Source organism: Spinacia oleracea, chromosome 4 (assembly GCF_020520425.1).
Source record: "Spinacia oleracea cultivar Varoflay chromosome 4, BTI_SOV_V1, whole genome shotgun sequence".
Taxonomy (NCBI): Eukaryota; Viridiplantae; Streptophyta; class Magnoliopsida; order Caryophyllales; family Amaranthaceae; genus Spinacia; species Spinacia oleracea.
The window spans coordinates 61,916,091-61,933,075 of record NC_079490.1 but is presented as its reverse complement, the minus strand read 5'-3'; positions in this window follow the sequence as shown (position 1 = coordinate 61,933,075).

The window sequence follows — 16,985 nt, the reverse complement described above, 5'->3', positions numbered from 1 at the left end:
GGAATAACCAGAACCGGAATGGAGGAAATAATGGTGGAAACCAAAAGGGCTACGAAAATGGTAACAACGGGAATAATGGCCAGAGTAATGGAAAGTCTGGGGGAAACTATCAACAGAATGGGAACCGAAACACCAATGGAAATTCCAATGGAGGTGGCTATAACAAAGGAGTTGCCCAAGGAATACTGAATGTAATCACTAGGCAGGAAGCTGAAACCTCGTCTGACGTCATAGCTGGTACTTTTTCTTTTAACTCCATTTTAGTTAAAGTACTATTTGATTCCAGTGCGACATATTTGTTTATATCGAAGGGTATCTTAGAGAAGTTAGAGTTGAAAGAACCTGAGGGAATTGAAGTACCCATAGTGATATCAACCGGTGAGATCGTAAAGTGTACTAAGGTCCATAGAAACGTACCTTTGATCATAGCCAAGACCATATTCTTGTCTAGCCTAATTGAGTTTGAGTTAGGAGATTTAGATGTGATTTTGGGAATGGACTGGTTGGCAATATTCAAAGCCAATATTGATTGTGAGAAGCAGAAGATTCACTTGAAGTCTAGTTTAGGAAAGGTAGTATCCTATCACCGTTTTGGGAAACCTAGAAGTGTAGGGATCATCACGGCAATGGAACTCGTGAATCTAGTCAGTAAAAGGGAACCCTGTTTTCTTATGTAATGTGAAAGACATAGAGCATGTGATGAAAGAGCAACCATAGGACATTGCAATGGTAAATGAGTTCTTGGACGTGTTTCCGGAAGAGATCCTGGGAATGCCGCCCAACCGACCTATTGACTTTACCCCATACAGGATGGCTCCAGCAGAAGTGAGATTGAAAGGTCAACTGGAAGAATTACTAGGGAAAGGCTATATTAGAACAAGTGCATCACCTTGGGGAGCGCCAATCTTGTTTGTGAAGAAGAAGGATGGAAGCATGAGACTCTGTATAGACGATAAGGAGCTCAATAAAGTCACAATCAAGAATAAGTATCCTTTGCCTATGATAGATGATATGTTTGACCAATTGAAAGGAGCAGGAATCTTTTCAAAGATCAATTTGAGGTCAGCTTATCATCAGTTGAGAATCGCAGAGCACGATATACCAAAGACTGCATTTAGGACTAGGTACGGTCATTATGAGTTCACTGTTATGCCTTTTGGATTAACCAATGCGCCTGAAATTTTTATGGACTTAATGAACCGAGTATTCCATGCATTCTTGGACAAGTTTGTAGTGGTTTTCATAGATGATATTCTGGTATATTCTAAAAGTGAGGAGGATCATGCTAAACACTAGATGTCAGTGTTGAGTACCCTGAGAGACAACCAGTTGTACGCCAAATTCTCGAAGTGTGAATTTTGGTTTGAGAAAGTTGCATTTTTGGGACATTTTGTGTCTAAGGAAGGAGTTTCAGTGGATCCTGCAAAGATAAAAGCTGTTAGTGAGTGGCCTACGCCTAAGAGTGTCACCGATATTCTGACTTTTCTTGGTTTAACGGGTTATTATAGACGCTTTGTGCAAGAGTTTTCTTGAATTGCCAAACCAATGACAACCTTGATGAAGAAGGAAGCGAAGTTTGAGTGGAATGACCAGTGTGAAGAGGCATTCTAAGCCTTGAAGACGCGATTGACAACCGCGCCGGTGTTAACCTTACCAGATGAGAGTGGTACATATGATGTGTATAGTGATGCCTCTAAGAATGGCTTAGGGTGTGTATGATGTAGAACGGGAAGGTGATTGCGTAGGCATCAAGGCAGTTGAAACCATATGAATCCAATTACCCTACCCATGACATAGAACTAGCCGCCATAGTGTATGCATTAAAGATATGGAGACACTATCTGTACGGTGTGAAATGTAGGATATTCACGGATCATAAGAGTTTGAAATACATTTTCACACAAAGGGTTTGAATATACGCCAAAGAAGGTGGTTGGAATTGATCAAGGATCATGATCTGGACATTCAATACCATGAGGGAAAAGCCAATGTAGTCGCAGATGCCTTGAGCAGGAAATCAAGTCATAGTGTGAATGTGTTAGTAGTTGCTAACGAGATGTGCAAGGACATGCAACGACTGAATCTAGAGATAGTGAATGGAGAATGTCTTGAAGGAATGATGAATGCCTTAACTATCCAACCGTCTGTATTTGATGAAATCAGGGAGAATCAGGCTGGAGATGTTAAGCTAGAACGAATTAAGGAAAAGATTTTGCAAGGAAAAGAGATGGATTTTAAGATCCACGATGATGGAAGTTTGAGGTACAAAGTTCGATGGTGCGTGCCTCAAAAGTGTGGTGAACTAAAGGAAAAGTTGATGAGAAAAGGTCACAATACACCATATTCTGTTCACCCAGGTGGTGATAAGCTGTATAAGGATCTGAAAAAGGTCTATTGGTGGCCAAGAATGAAGAATGAAGTGGCTGAATTTGTGGCAAGATGCTTGACTTGTCAGAAGGTTAAGATTGAGCATAGGAGACCTCAGGGAAAGGTCAACCCTTAGAAATTCCGAGTTGGAAATGGGACTGTATCTCAATGGACTTCGTCACTTGTTTACCCAAGTCGAAAAGCGCAAATGACAACATTTGGGTGGTAGTAGATAGGTTGACTATGTTAGGTTATGATACATATGACAAAACATAAATCATGCGGAAAACCTTAATGCCAGGAAACATATTATTTACACATAATCAGTTAGCATAGTTTAGGTGCATACACTTTGTAGCGTGCCCTCCCTAGCTGCGCCCGAACCGAACAAGAACAAGTCTTTAGGACTCCAAGTGTCGCCCCTCCGTAGATAGTCCACAGCAGGTCCGGAACCGCCTTAAGATTGACCAACTAGAATCGCACTTAAGGTACTATAATTTTCGGCTAATTATGGGCAAGAATGTGACAGATTTTTCTGCTCAAAAATCACTGTTTTATTGTATGAATACTTGTTGAAAAACTCGTATGTAAATTATGACCCTAGGCATATATTTATAGAACCATGGAAAGGATTTCGAATCCTGTTAGAATACTAATTAATTAATTAGAATGCTTTTAGAACTCTAAATAATTAATTTAATCTTTTAGGATTAGGATTTAATCAATGCACGAAATCCGATAGCTTTAGGATTCGTATAGAACGTACACACGCACCGCACGAGCACCGCACGCCAATGCGCAAGCCTCGCAGCCCACGCTGAGCGTACGGCGCACAGGCCCACTGCCCGCAGCCCATTTGTTTGATCCGTGCGCGTGCGCCAAGCCTTGGTTGGGCCTGGCCTTGCGCTGGGCCTGGTTGAGGCCTTGGCGTGTTTGCTTGATGCGTGTGGCTTGCTGGGCGACTGCTTGGCTTCGTGCTGGGCCTTCGTCTAGCAAGCCTCGTCCGATGCTAATTCGTACGATACGCTTCCGATTAAATTCTCGATTCCGAAATTTATTTCCGATACGAACAATATTTAACATTTCCGATTCCGAAATTAATTTCCGTTTCGAACAAATATTTAATATTTCCGTTTCCGGAATTATTTTCCGATTCCGATAATATTTCCGATTCTGACAATATTTCCGTTTCCGACAATATTTCCGATTCCGGCAATATTTCCATTTCCGAAAATATTTTCCGATACGTACCATGTTTCCGTTTCCGGCAACATCTACGACTTGGATAATATTTATATTTCCGATACGATCCATATTTCCGTTTCCGGCAATATCATCGTTTCCGGAGTATTCATTTACTTGCCTTTGACGATTTTAGCTCCCACTGAAACCAAGATCCGTCGATTCCGAATAACCATAGATGGAGTATTTAATGCCATTCAATACTTGATCCGTTTACGTAATATTTGTGTGACCCTACGGGTTCAGTCAAGAGTAAGTTGTGGATTAATATCATTAATTCCACTTGAACTGAAGCGGCCTCTAGCTAGGCATTCAGCTCACTTGATCTCACTGAATTATTAACTTGTTAATTAATACTGAACCGCATTTATTAGACTTAACATTACATCCATACTTGGACCAAGGGCATTATTTCCTTCAGTCTGTGCATTTCCTAATTCCTTTGTCGCTTGATGCTTGCTCTTGAACATAAGGTAAGAGTTTTCATCCTTATTATGTCCAGATGTGTTTCTCGGTTTCAGAGTTCAAATGATCAAATAAACAGATAATCATATGCTATGATTCATCTGAGCACGGCCATGCATTTTACAGTTTCTAGCTCTCCGAGTGGCCTTGTACAACTTTCAGCATCTCGTCCCGATTAATGGGAGGACAATCCCAATCTTGCAATCTTGAGATTAGACTTCGTTTGATAGGTGATTACCTGAGCGTTGCCTGTATAGCCTCCTTTTACGGTGCGACGGTTGACAACGTCAAAGTAAGCAGTTCTCAAACAAGTAATCTCAAATCACTCAGGTATTGAGGATTAGTGTCTAATAATTTTATTGAAATTTACTTATGACAAATTTTCATCTCTTACAGTAAAGTTTCATAGGTCTGTCCGATACTAGTCTTCCCAAAGTAAGTATCTATGCAAATGATTATGACATTGCCATGTCCACATAGTTCAAGAAACAGAACTATTAGTCATCTTGCATTCTAGTCGTCTAACGTTTTCTATGCGTCCATCTTTATAGAAAACTCCGACCAGGGACCATTTTCAACTTTTGACATTCAAGTTCACTTGGTAGACATTTCTTAGTCACAGGACTGGTCCTGACAGTCTATCTTGAATATATCGTCAAATTGAAGGGACTCGTCATTTAATAGTAAACCAAGATTAAATGGCATATGAAAATACATTTCATATTATGATAAATGTTCAACCCCAATGTTTTACAACCATGGGCCTCAAACCCAGTTTTAAAACAGTTCATGGAATTCAAAGCTATGCTTGATTTCCAGTGCTACAACGTGAGTGTTGCTTCTCACTTGTTGCATAGGTTTGGTTATCATTCTTTGCCAATCTTAATATCCTTTTCATCGAATGTTCTTCGAGATATGATGATAAGATCTTTTGAGTATGTTTATTTTGTGATCCAGTCTTTCTTGCTACATTGGTGGTTCTACGCATTTCTCAATGAAGAACAATCAAGTCAGCAGACGTCTTTCTTGCTTCAAGAGTGGTTCTACGCATTTTGCAATGAAGAACCATCAAGCCAACAGACAGGTGATCTACCCAAGTTCAGTGAAGAACTTTAAACAACCCTGTTTTATTGCTTCTTAGGCAATAAGTACTTTTACTTCAACTGTTTAGGTTGCTAGTGATGCTTTGTTTGGATTTACTTATCCAAGAAGTTCACAGATATACGGAAGACTTTCCAACTATATCTTGGAACATAGAAATTATTATTTTAATTTCCCACGCAACAACTCATGGTCTCCAATCCATGTTGCCATTTCAAAACACGATGCTCTTTAGCTCGTCCTTGTCAATGGTTAACTCCAAAGGAATCTTGCTTGATCCTTTGCCAGTGTTTATGCGTGTAGCATCAATATTTAGCATATCTTTATTTCCTTGAATCAAGAACTAATCCTATGTACCTTTTCAAGTACCATAAGTTTTTCTTGATCTCAATCCAGTTGATCTTCACTTAGATCAATAGAGATTGGTATATGTTCGTATCCCTAAAGTCATACGATACATTTTTGGCGATCCATATATTATATTATACATGATAAATTATTTTGCAGAATAATTCCCAATTGAATTGTATTCATGTAACTTTAGCTCATCTAGTTTCAGTAGATACTAATTCCAGCTAAATTCTTTGACATATAATTATAGGATAAAAATCTCATTTAGACTCTTTGATGTTTAACTTAGTAAATGCTTATACATAGTTCAAACATTCATTACTTAGATTTATTCATATGGGTCGAATATCTCCAATGGAGTCTTTCGTGTTTGATTTAGTAAATATCATTTACTTAATCCAAAACAATAATATAAGATCTTTGTAAATAGATATTAATACCCAATATGTACTAAGTTTCGCCTTGGTCCATCATTGATGAAAAATTTCAAATCTAAGTCTTTAGCATTTGAATGTCATTTCACAATAGAGAGATTTATGTGTGATACACATAGGACCAATTAAGTTTTTTTTTACGTACTCCCACTAAACTTCTTATATATCTATAAGAATCATGTACATTTTATGAAACTAAAATACTTATTAGCTTCATTAAAATACAGTTTTAATTCCCAATTTGCTTGCTTAAATCTGTACTTAGATTTCATAAGTTAGCTTTCCTTTTCAAGTATTTATTTGGATCCACAAATCCTATGACATACCATGTACATAGTTTCTTCCAACATTTGACTGAGGAAGATGTTTTGTCATCCAATTGCCATATGTACCAATATGCAATCATTGCTTGAATTATAGACTTGAGCATTACGATTATGCATGAGGTTTCAACACAATCCATGCCATGAATTTGCTTGTAACCTTTAGCAATTAATCTAGCTTTGTGTGTGAACACAATTCCATGTTTGATGGTTTTTTATCCTTAAAAACAATTTGCAACCAATAGATGTAAATCATTCTTGCAAATCAACAAAATTTCAATTTTGTCATCAGAACATTGAGTATGTTTTTATGGCCTTTAACCAATTAAACATTAAGTCTATTTATGGCCTCAAACCATTTTAGGGAATCTAGGTTTCGTCATAGCTTTCTTACAAGTCATAAACTCATTAATCTACATGATAATAGTTTGACTGCAAGTTGTAGGTTTCTTCGCTATCTAATAGAAGAATTTCATAGCTTCAGTGACCTGAACTCCATGTTTTTTTTACTATCTAATAGAAGAATCTCATAGTTTTAGTGACTTGAACTCTATGCCTACTTGGATATAGAACATCAAACAATAGAATATCAACAGACACTTTGAAAGTCCTTTGAATATTCTGTTCTCCTTGAAGCACTTGTAAAGTCTTCTAAGAGATGTCTATTCTTCAAAGCCACTTCTAAAGTCTTTAAGAATATGTGTTCGGATTTTCTGAAGAACTTCGAAAAGCCTCCGGAATGTCCGTTTATGTTTGTTGTTCGACTCGAAGACTTTCGAGGTCTATTTTCTCCCACTTGTCATTTTGGAAACGAATCTCCAAAAGGACACTATTTCGAGCAAACAAACATTATGTTCTCAAAAATTCGTGGTACAAACAATACCCTTGTGTCTCATTTGAATAAATCACAATGAAACATATATCTAGACTTGGGCCTTAGTTTGTTGAATAACAAACACTAAGCTCCCACTGAGTTTAGGAACTCTTTAAATATATTATGAAAAGATATTCTGAAATTACTTTTCAATAGCTTTGACGAATTTGGTTTAGTTTGGTGGTAGTTGAGCATTTTGTTTAGAAATTATAGGAAAATTATTTATGATTCATCATTGATCGAATCAAGTACTAATTGACTTCCATTATTCCAACTTAGATATGCCATATCTTATGGAGCTAGATCGTGAAATTACAACACACAATCATTGATGATCATTTTTGGTCTCAAGTAATCATCAACATGATCTAACCTAGATCTTTATGATTTCTTGCCAAGTGGATTTTATACTTCTGAATCTTTAAACTAGCCAAACAGATTCAAACTTATATCACATTTGAGTAAATAAACCTATATTCACTCAATTCCATGTGAAATAATAAAGTCATAAAATCTTTCTTTAGATTTGAACTCTATTGTCTAGGCGTTCTAACAATAGTTCATATCTTTTGTTACTTTCAACAAGTAAGACTAGCTTGTCTTGAATGATCTAGAAATCAATCAACTTTCAAAAGTCCATCAAAATAGAGCTTTTGAATGTTAACTTGTTGATATGGTCTAAGCAACAATGCCAAAGATTAGTGGAACTCATATCAAAAGATTGATTTGAACCTAGTAAAGTTTTAATTTATTGTTAAAGAGTTGTTTGTTTTTAATCAAGCATATTGACTCAAACCGTAAATGACCATTTCATTCAAATAAACAAACAAACAAGCATTGTTTTCGTTCTTCTGAATGTGAGTATTTCTGTGTTTGAAGCAGAAATTTAGGTATGCTGATTATGGAACAAAATAACCATTAAGTTCCAGCCTTGGAAAGGACTTAAAACAAACTAGATGACCCTACAACTAATGTAGCATTGCCATGCTTCATTTCCCACTTGTAGGTCATTAGTGTATCCTAGCTTCCATTGTTTGAGTTATTACCGAAGTAAGAACCTCAAGCGGTATATGATACCAAGGAAGTTTGATTGCTAGATCACTTATCTTTAAATATTAACTTATAGGTAGAAACGAAGTCGTAAAATTTCTTTCATTTGTTCCTTATTTTCCTATTTCTTATACCCTTTCTTATAGTCTAAGAATTAAATTTTTTAGTGTTGAATTTTATACATTGTTTAGACATGTCCAATGCCACTCCAACAAAGTTCTTACCATTTATGTTGAATATTCTGTTTCAACTAGATGATCTTACCAGAAGCTTCTAAAGTTCTCTAAGCATCGATCTATTCGAATGTCTAGGGACTAGACTCATTCGAGAATTAAATGGACAAAGATATTAGGTTGTTAACCATTGGTAAAGCTGAGCGTTTAAACTTAATGCTTTATGATCTCAAAACTACATTGTATTTTGAATTCACAAGCACCAATCGGTTCGCCATTCGACTTTGATACTCGAAAACAACCATAAAAGTCGCTAAAAGAAACGTACATCTTAAATTGCTCATTTTCTCTCATTTCCGTGAATCGTCCTTGGATTCACTACCAATCGAGGAAATTTACTGTTACCTTTCTAAAAGGATTTACTGCAGGCAAGATATTTATTTATAAACAATAATTAAAACATACATTGAAGCATGCAAAGTCTAAACATTTATCATGAGTAATAACTTGAAATTTAAAGCAATCATGCAATTTAAACAAGTCATTAACATTTTATTCGATTTTATTGTTCCGGCAGGTGTGAATAAAATAATTCCAAGTCCCTAAAACCATTGAAGAATTAAGCACATTAATTATTTAGACTCAATTCTAAAATCTTTTAGGTAAGCAAAAGCCTTTTGCTAATAGTCTAGAAACTACTCTTGGTTAATAGGTACGTCTAAGAGCTTATTAGGTAAACCTATCAATTTTGCCATGACATAAAAGGACTCCTTACTTATATCATTGAGTTTCACCAAAACTAACATGTACTCACAATTATTTGTGTACCTTACCCCTTTAGGATCAATAAGTAACACCTCGCTCAGCGTAAAACTATTACGAGATTGAAGTAAAGGTTATCCAAGTAAGTGTTATTTTGGCATGGCAACTTTTAACTCAATTTTTAAAGTTTGGAACTTAAGGCTCTTACTATGTTGGTTAGATTTTAAGTGAACTAAAATCCTTAATCATGCAACATAATCAAGTCATAATCTCATGCATAATTAAGACATATTTAAAGCAATAAATAACTTAAAGCATGCATAAGATAAATGTGATCTAGTATGGCCCGACTTCATCTTGAAGCTTCAACTTCAAAGTCCGTCTTGAAAATGGATTGGAAACTTCTTGAATTTCACCGTGGGAGGCGCCATTTTCTTCAAATAGGATCAGCTATAATTAAACTAATTACAACTATTTGATGGTACGCAGACCATATTTGAATTGAAAAATAAACTTTGGTGCATTAGACCAATTACATTCAAATTAATGGTACGCAGACCATATTTTCTATCCTATTTGGGCCATACTAGTCACTTCATAACCTGCAAAACAGTACATATACAATATATACCATTTACCCATTCATTATCATGAATGACCCACATAGCTGGTTAGTAAAACACATTGTATGCATCACATAAATATTTGCAGCAATTAATCAAGGGCACCAATAATCTACCAATTATTCAGTCCTTATTAATTCTAATCAAGTTGTTTAACCTTAAAGGATTTGTAGACCTAATCAAGAGTTTATGACTAAAGGCTCCCACTTAAACCAATAACTTTATATGCTTTATTAATTTTAAACATAAAAATGTATTTCTAGTCTAACCGGAAACATACAAGTTTAATTAAAATTTAAAGCTCATATAAAATTATAATCGAATCCATTTAGTTTAATTTATTTTCAGTTGATTTAAACGAATTTAAATTAATTCAAGGTTTAATTTTAGTAAAATAATTAGTATAAATTAAAATTTATAATAATTATAATATTCAAAATTAAAATCCAAGAAAACAATTTAAATTATTAATTTTAAAATTAATTAAAATTATTTCCGAACTGAAAATTCAAATTAAAATTGAAAACGACTCAATTGTAACACGACGAGGCACTTGGGCTTGCGCCCAAGCCCCATCGAGTGCACGACTGATCGCACGGCCATGGCACAATGCAGCAACAGCTACACGCAAAGGATGCACCGCTCGCTAGGCGCGAGCAATCTCTCATGGCGAGGCAGCGCTCGTTGGTGCGCGGAGCAGTGCTCGCTGGGCGACCCAGCTTGCGCTCTCCCGCGCGCGCGCCTCGACTTGTGCCACACCCCATCGCCCACCGCCCATGTACACAGCACACACGCCCAAGCAGCCTTGCCTCGCACGCGCGCCATGATTGGTTGCTCGCTGCATTCGTACCGCACGAGCGACGAGCTCCCTTGCTCGCCGTCGCGTGCCCGCCCTATACAACACCCCTTAAGGGTAACACGTAGCGTCCTTTGCTTTGTGCGTGCAACTTTTATGAGCAAATTATACAAAAATTAAAACTTTTTAATTTAAAATTAATGACAAAATAATAAATCATATTATTTTCATAATTTTAGGGCGAAAAATCTAAAATTTATTAATCAATTAATTTCCGATTAACATGGATTCAAATCTAGGTCATAAAAATTTAAAATTTATCACAAATTAACAATTTTTATGGTGGTTTTTAATCATGGATACCTAATTAAATCATTAATTAATTATGAAAATCAAATCAATTCTACATTATTCGAATTTCAACAAATTAATCATAATTACAAATTAGGTTGTATAATTATCAAGTCTAGGCATTCAAATTTGTTAAACATATACAGTAGGTCAATAAAAATTCAAGATTTATCAACAAGAATCGCAAATATTCAATTTAACATCTTAAATTTACAAACTTTTGCGTTCGAAAAACTAAAACCTTCGAAAAGTCATAGTTAGGCTTCGAATTTGAGAATTCTGGGTTCGGCCGAAAAATAGTCTAATCGTCAAAATTTTAGAATGCTTTTTACGTGCGGAATTGACACAAAAATCACTCGATTTGGATGAGTAACGAATAAACTGCCGAAAAACTGCGTACATATAATTAAATAAACGCAATTTGCAATTAATTAACAATTACGAAAATTAATCACCCCTTTTAATTCTTTGCAAATTTGTAAAATTTAACCATGTCATGCAATTTAGATTATGTAAATAATAAGAGGCTCGTGATACCACTGTTAGGTTATGATACATATGACAAAACATAAATCATGCGGAAAACCTTAATGCCAGGAAACATATTATTTAAACATAATCAGTTAGCATAATTTAGGTGCATACACTTTGTAGCGTGCCCTCCCTAGCTGCGCCTGAACCGAACAAGAACAAGTCTTTAGGACTCCAAGTGCCGTCCCTCCGTAGATAGTCCACAGCACGTCCGGATCCGCCTTAAGATTGACCAACTAGAATTGCCGTTAAGGTACTATAATTTTTGGCTAATTATGGGCAAGAATGTGACAGATTTTTCTGCTCAAAAATCACTGTTTTATTGTATTAATACTCGTTGAAAAACTCGTATATAAATTATGACCCTAGGCATATATTTATAGAACCATGGAAAGGATTTCGAATCCTGTTAGAATACTAATTAATTAATTAGAATGCTTTTAGAACTCTAAATAATTAATTTAATATTTTAGGATTAGGATTTAATCAATGCACGAATTCCGATAGCTTTAGGATTCGTATAGCACGTACACACGCACCGCACGAGCACCGCACGCCCATGCGCAAGCCTCGCGGCCCACGTTGTGCGCACGGCGCACAGGCCCACTGCCCGCAGCCCATTTGTTTGATCCGTGCGCGTGCGCCAAGCCTTGGCTGGGCCTGGCCTTGCGCTGGGGCTGGTTGAGGCCTTGGCGTGTTTGCTTGATGCGTGTGGCTTGCTGGGCGACGACCTGGCTTCGTGCTGGGCCTTCGTCTAGCAAGCCTCGTCCGATGCTAATTCGTACGATACGCTTCCGATTAAATTCCCGATTCCGGAATTGATTTCCGATACGAACAATATTTAACATTTCCGATTCCGGAATTAATTTTCGTTTCGAACAAATATTTAATATTTCCGTTTCCGGAATTATTTTCCGATTCCGATAATATTTCCGATTCTGACAATATTTCCGTTTCAGGCAATATTTCCGATTCCGGCTATATTTCCATTTTCGATAATATTTTCCGTTACGTACCATGTTTCTGTTTCCTGCAACATCTACGACTTGGATAATATTTATATTTCCGATACAATCCATATTTCCATTTCCGGCAATATCATCGTTTCCAGAGTATACATTTACTTGCGTTTGACGATCTTAGCTCCCACTGAAACCAAGATCCTGTTAGTTTATGATACATATGACAATACATAAATCATGCGGAAAAACCATAAAGCTAGGAAATCATATTATTTACACATAATCATTTAGCATAGTATAGATGCATACGCTTTATAGCGTGCCTTCCCTAGCTACGCCCGAACCGAACAAGAACAAGTCTTTAGGACTCCAAATGTCGTCCCTCCGTAGATAGTCCACAGTACGTCCGGATCCGCCTCAAGATTGACCAACTAGAATCGCCCTTAAGGTGCTAGGAATTTTCGGCTATTGTTGTTCAAGTGTATGGCTGAATTTTCTTTCAAAAACTTACTCTTTGAATACTTCAATCGTGTTTATAAATTATGACCCTAGGCCCTTATTTATAGAGGTTTGGAAAGGGAATTGGAATCCTAGTAGGATACGATTTAATTAAACTTAGAATCCTACAAGGACTCTAATTAATTAAATAATCCTAATAGGAATAGGAATTTAATCATACACCAAATCCTAATAGATTTAGGAATTATGCATGGACACAAACACACACACGCACGGAGCCACGAGGGCGCCCGCACGCGTGCGTTCGGCCCACGCAGCCCACGCCGGGCAGCCTTGCCTTGGCGCACTGGGCCTGCCTTGCGGTGGGCCTGGCGCTGCCTTGGGCTGGGCGTTGGTGCGCGTCTTTGCTTGCTGGGCGATGGCCTGGCTTCGTGCTGGGCCTTCGTCCGGCAGGCCTCGTCCGATGCTTATTCGTACGATACGCTTCCGATTAAATTCCCGGTTCCGGAATTCATTTCCGATACGAACAATATTTAATATTTCTGATTTCGGAATTAATTTCCGTTTCGAACTAATATTTAATATTTCCGTTTCCGGAACTATTTTTCGATTCCGATAATATTTCCGATTCTGACAATATTTCCGTTTCCTGCAATATTTACGATTCCGGCAATATTTCCATTTCCGATAATATTTTCCTATACGTACCATGTTTCCGTTTCCGGTAACATCTACGACTTGGATAATATTTATATTTCCCATACGATCCATATTTCTGTTTCCGGCAATATCGTCGTTTCCGGAGTATTCATTTCTTGCTTGTGACGATCTCAGCTCCCACTGAAACCAAGATCCGTCGATTTCGAATATCCATAGATAGAGTATTTAATGCCATTAAATACTTGATCCGTTTACGTATTATTTGTGTGACCCTACGGGTTCAGTCAAGAGTAAGCTGTGCATTAAAATCATTAATTCCACTTGAACTGAAGCGGCCTGTAGCTAGGCATTCAGCTTACTTGATCTCATTGAATTATTAACTTGTTAATTAATACTGAACCGCATTTATTAGACTTAATATTGAATGCATACTTGGACCAAGGACATTATTTCCTTCAGTCTCCCACTTGTCCTTAGGGACAAGTGTGCATTTCCTAATTCCTTTGTCACTCGATGCTTGCTCTTGAACATAAGGTAAGAGTTATCATCCTTATTATGTCCAGAGGTGTTTCTCGGTTTCAGAGTTCAACTGCTCAAATAAGCAGATAATCATAGCCTATGATTCATCTGAGCACGGCCATGTATTTCACAGTTTCTAGCTCTCCGAGTGGCATTGTACAACTTTTAAGCATCTCATCCCGATTTATGGGAGGACAATCCCAATCTTGCGATCTTGAGATTAGACTTCGTTTGATAGGTGATTACCTGAGCGTTGCTTTATAGCCTCCTTTTACGGTGCGACGGTTGGTCAACGTCAAAGTAACCAGTTCTCAAACAAGTAATCTCAAATCACTCAGGTATTGAGGATTTAGTGTCTAATAATTTTAATGAAATTTACTTATAACAGATTTTCATCTCTTACAGTAAAGTTTCATCTATGCAAATGATTATGACATTGCCATGTCCACATAGTTCAAGAAACAGAACTACTAGTCATCTTGCATTCTAGTCGTCTAACGTTTTCTATGCGTCCAATTTTATAGAAAAATCCGACAGGGACCATTTTCAACTTTTGACATTCAAGTTCACTTGATAGACATTTCTTAGTCACAGGACTGGTCCAGACAGTCTATCTTGAATATATCGTCAAATTGAAGGACTCATCATTTAATAAACCACAAATTAAATGGAAAAATGAATTCTATTCATTTATTGTGAATGATTAACCAATAATGTTTTACAAAGATTTAAACTCTAAAACTTTAAAACATTAAATAAGGACATCAAAGCCATTCTCCAATATGCTTGATTCCCATGGCTGCAGTGTGCGAGTTGTGCTTCGCCTGCGGCAGAGGTTTAGTCAATGGATCTGATATGTTGTCATCAGTTCCAATCTTGCTTATCTCGACTTCTTTTCTTTCAACGAACTCTCGTAGAAGGTGAAATCTACGAAGTACATGCTTGACTCTTTGGTGGTGTCTAGGCTCCTTTGCCAGTGCAATAGCTCCGTTATTATCACAATACAGGGCTATTGGTCCTTTAATGGAGGGGACTACACCTAGTTCACCTATGAACTTCCTTACCATATAGCTGTTAGGTTATGATACATATGACAATTCATAAATCATGCGGAAAAACCATTTAGCCAGGAATACATATTATTTACACATAATCATATAGCATAGTTTAGATGCATACTCTTTGTTGCATGCCTTCCCTAGCTGCGCCCGAACCGAACAAGAACAAGTCTTTAGGACTCCAAGTGTCGTCCCTCCGTAGATAGTCCACAGCACGTCCGGATCCGCCTTAAGATTGACCAACTAGAATCGCCCTTAAGGTACTAATAATTTCGGCACTTTTAGGCAAGGTATGTGACTGAATTTTTCTCTCAAAAACTCACTTTGAATACTTGAATAATCTATGTAAATATGTGACCCTAGGCACCTATTTATAAAGTTATGGAAAAGGTTTTGGAATCCTATTAGGATACTAATTTATTTAATTATAATCCTACTAGGACTCTAATTAAATAATCATTATCTAATAGTTTTAGGATTTAATCATATTTCGAATCCCGATTGCTTTAGGATTCCCGCACAAGCATTGCATGAGCACCGTACACCCGCGCAAGCCTTGCGGCCCACGCTAGGCGCACAGCGCTCGGCCCACTGCTGTGCTCTCGCGCGCGCGCCCCAGGCCTTGGCTGGGCCTGGTCGAGGCTTGGCATGCGATGGTGCGTGTTGGCTCGCTGGGCGATGGCCTGGCTTCGTGCTGGGCCTTCGTCTAGCGGGCCTCGTCCGATGCTAATTCGTACGATACGCTTCCGATTAAATTCCCGATTCCGGAATTCATTTCCGATACGAACAATATTTAATATTTCCGATTCCGGAATCAATTTTCCGTTTCGAACAAATATTTAATATTTCCGTTTCCGGAATTATTTTCCGATTCCGATAATATTTCCGATTCTGACAATATTTCCGTTTCCGGCAATATTTCCGATTCCGGCAATATTTCCATTTCCGATAATATTTTCCGATACGTACCATGTTTCCGTTTCCGGCAACATCTACGACTTGGATAATATTCATATTTCCGATACGATCCATATTTCCGTTTCCGGCAATATCATCGTTTCCGGAGTATTCATTTCTTGCCTGTGACGATCTCAGCTCCCACTGAAACCAAGATCCGTCGATTCCGAATATCCATAGATGGAGTATTTAATGCCATTAAATACTTGATCCGTTTACGTACTATTTGTGTGACCCTACGGGTTCAGTGAAGAGTAAGCTGTGGATTAATATCATTAATTCCACTTGAACTGAAGCGGCCTCTAGCTAGGCATTCAGCTTACTTGATCTCACTGAATTATTAACTTGTTAATTAATACTGAACCGCATATATTAGACTTATCATTGAATGCATACTTGGACCAAGGGCATTATTTCCTTCAGTCTCCCACTTGTCCTTAGGGACAAGTGTGCATTTCCTAATTCCTTTGTCGCTCGATGCTTGCTCTTGAACATAAGGTAAGAGTTGTCATCCTTATTATGTCCAGAGGTGTTTCTCGGTTTCAGAGTTCAACTGATCAAATAAACAGATAATCATAGCCTATGATTCATCCGAGCACGGCCATGCATTTCACAGTTTCTAGCTCTCCGAGTGGCCTTGTACAACTTTTAAGCATCTCATCCCGATTTATGGGAGGACAATCCCAATCTTGCGATCTTGAGATTAGACTTCGTTTGATAGGTGATTACCTGAGCGTTGCCTTTATAGCCTCCTTTTACGGTGCGACGGTTGGTCAACGTCAAAGCAACCAGTTCTCAAACAAGTAATCTCAAATCACTCAGGTATTGAGGATTTAGTGTCTTATAATTTTAATGAAATTTACTTATGACAGATTTTCATCTCTTACAGTAAAGTTTCATAGGTCTTGTCCGATACTAGTCTTCACA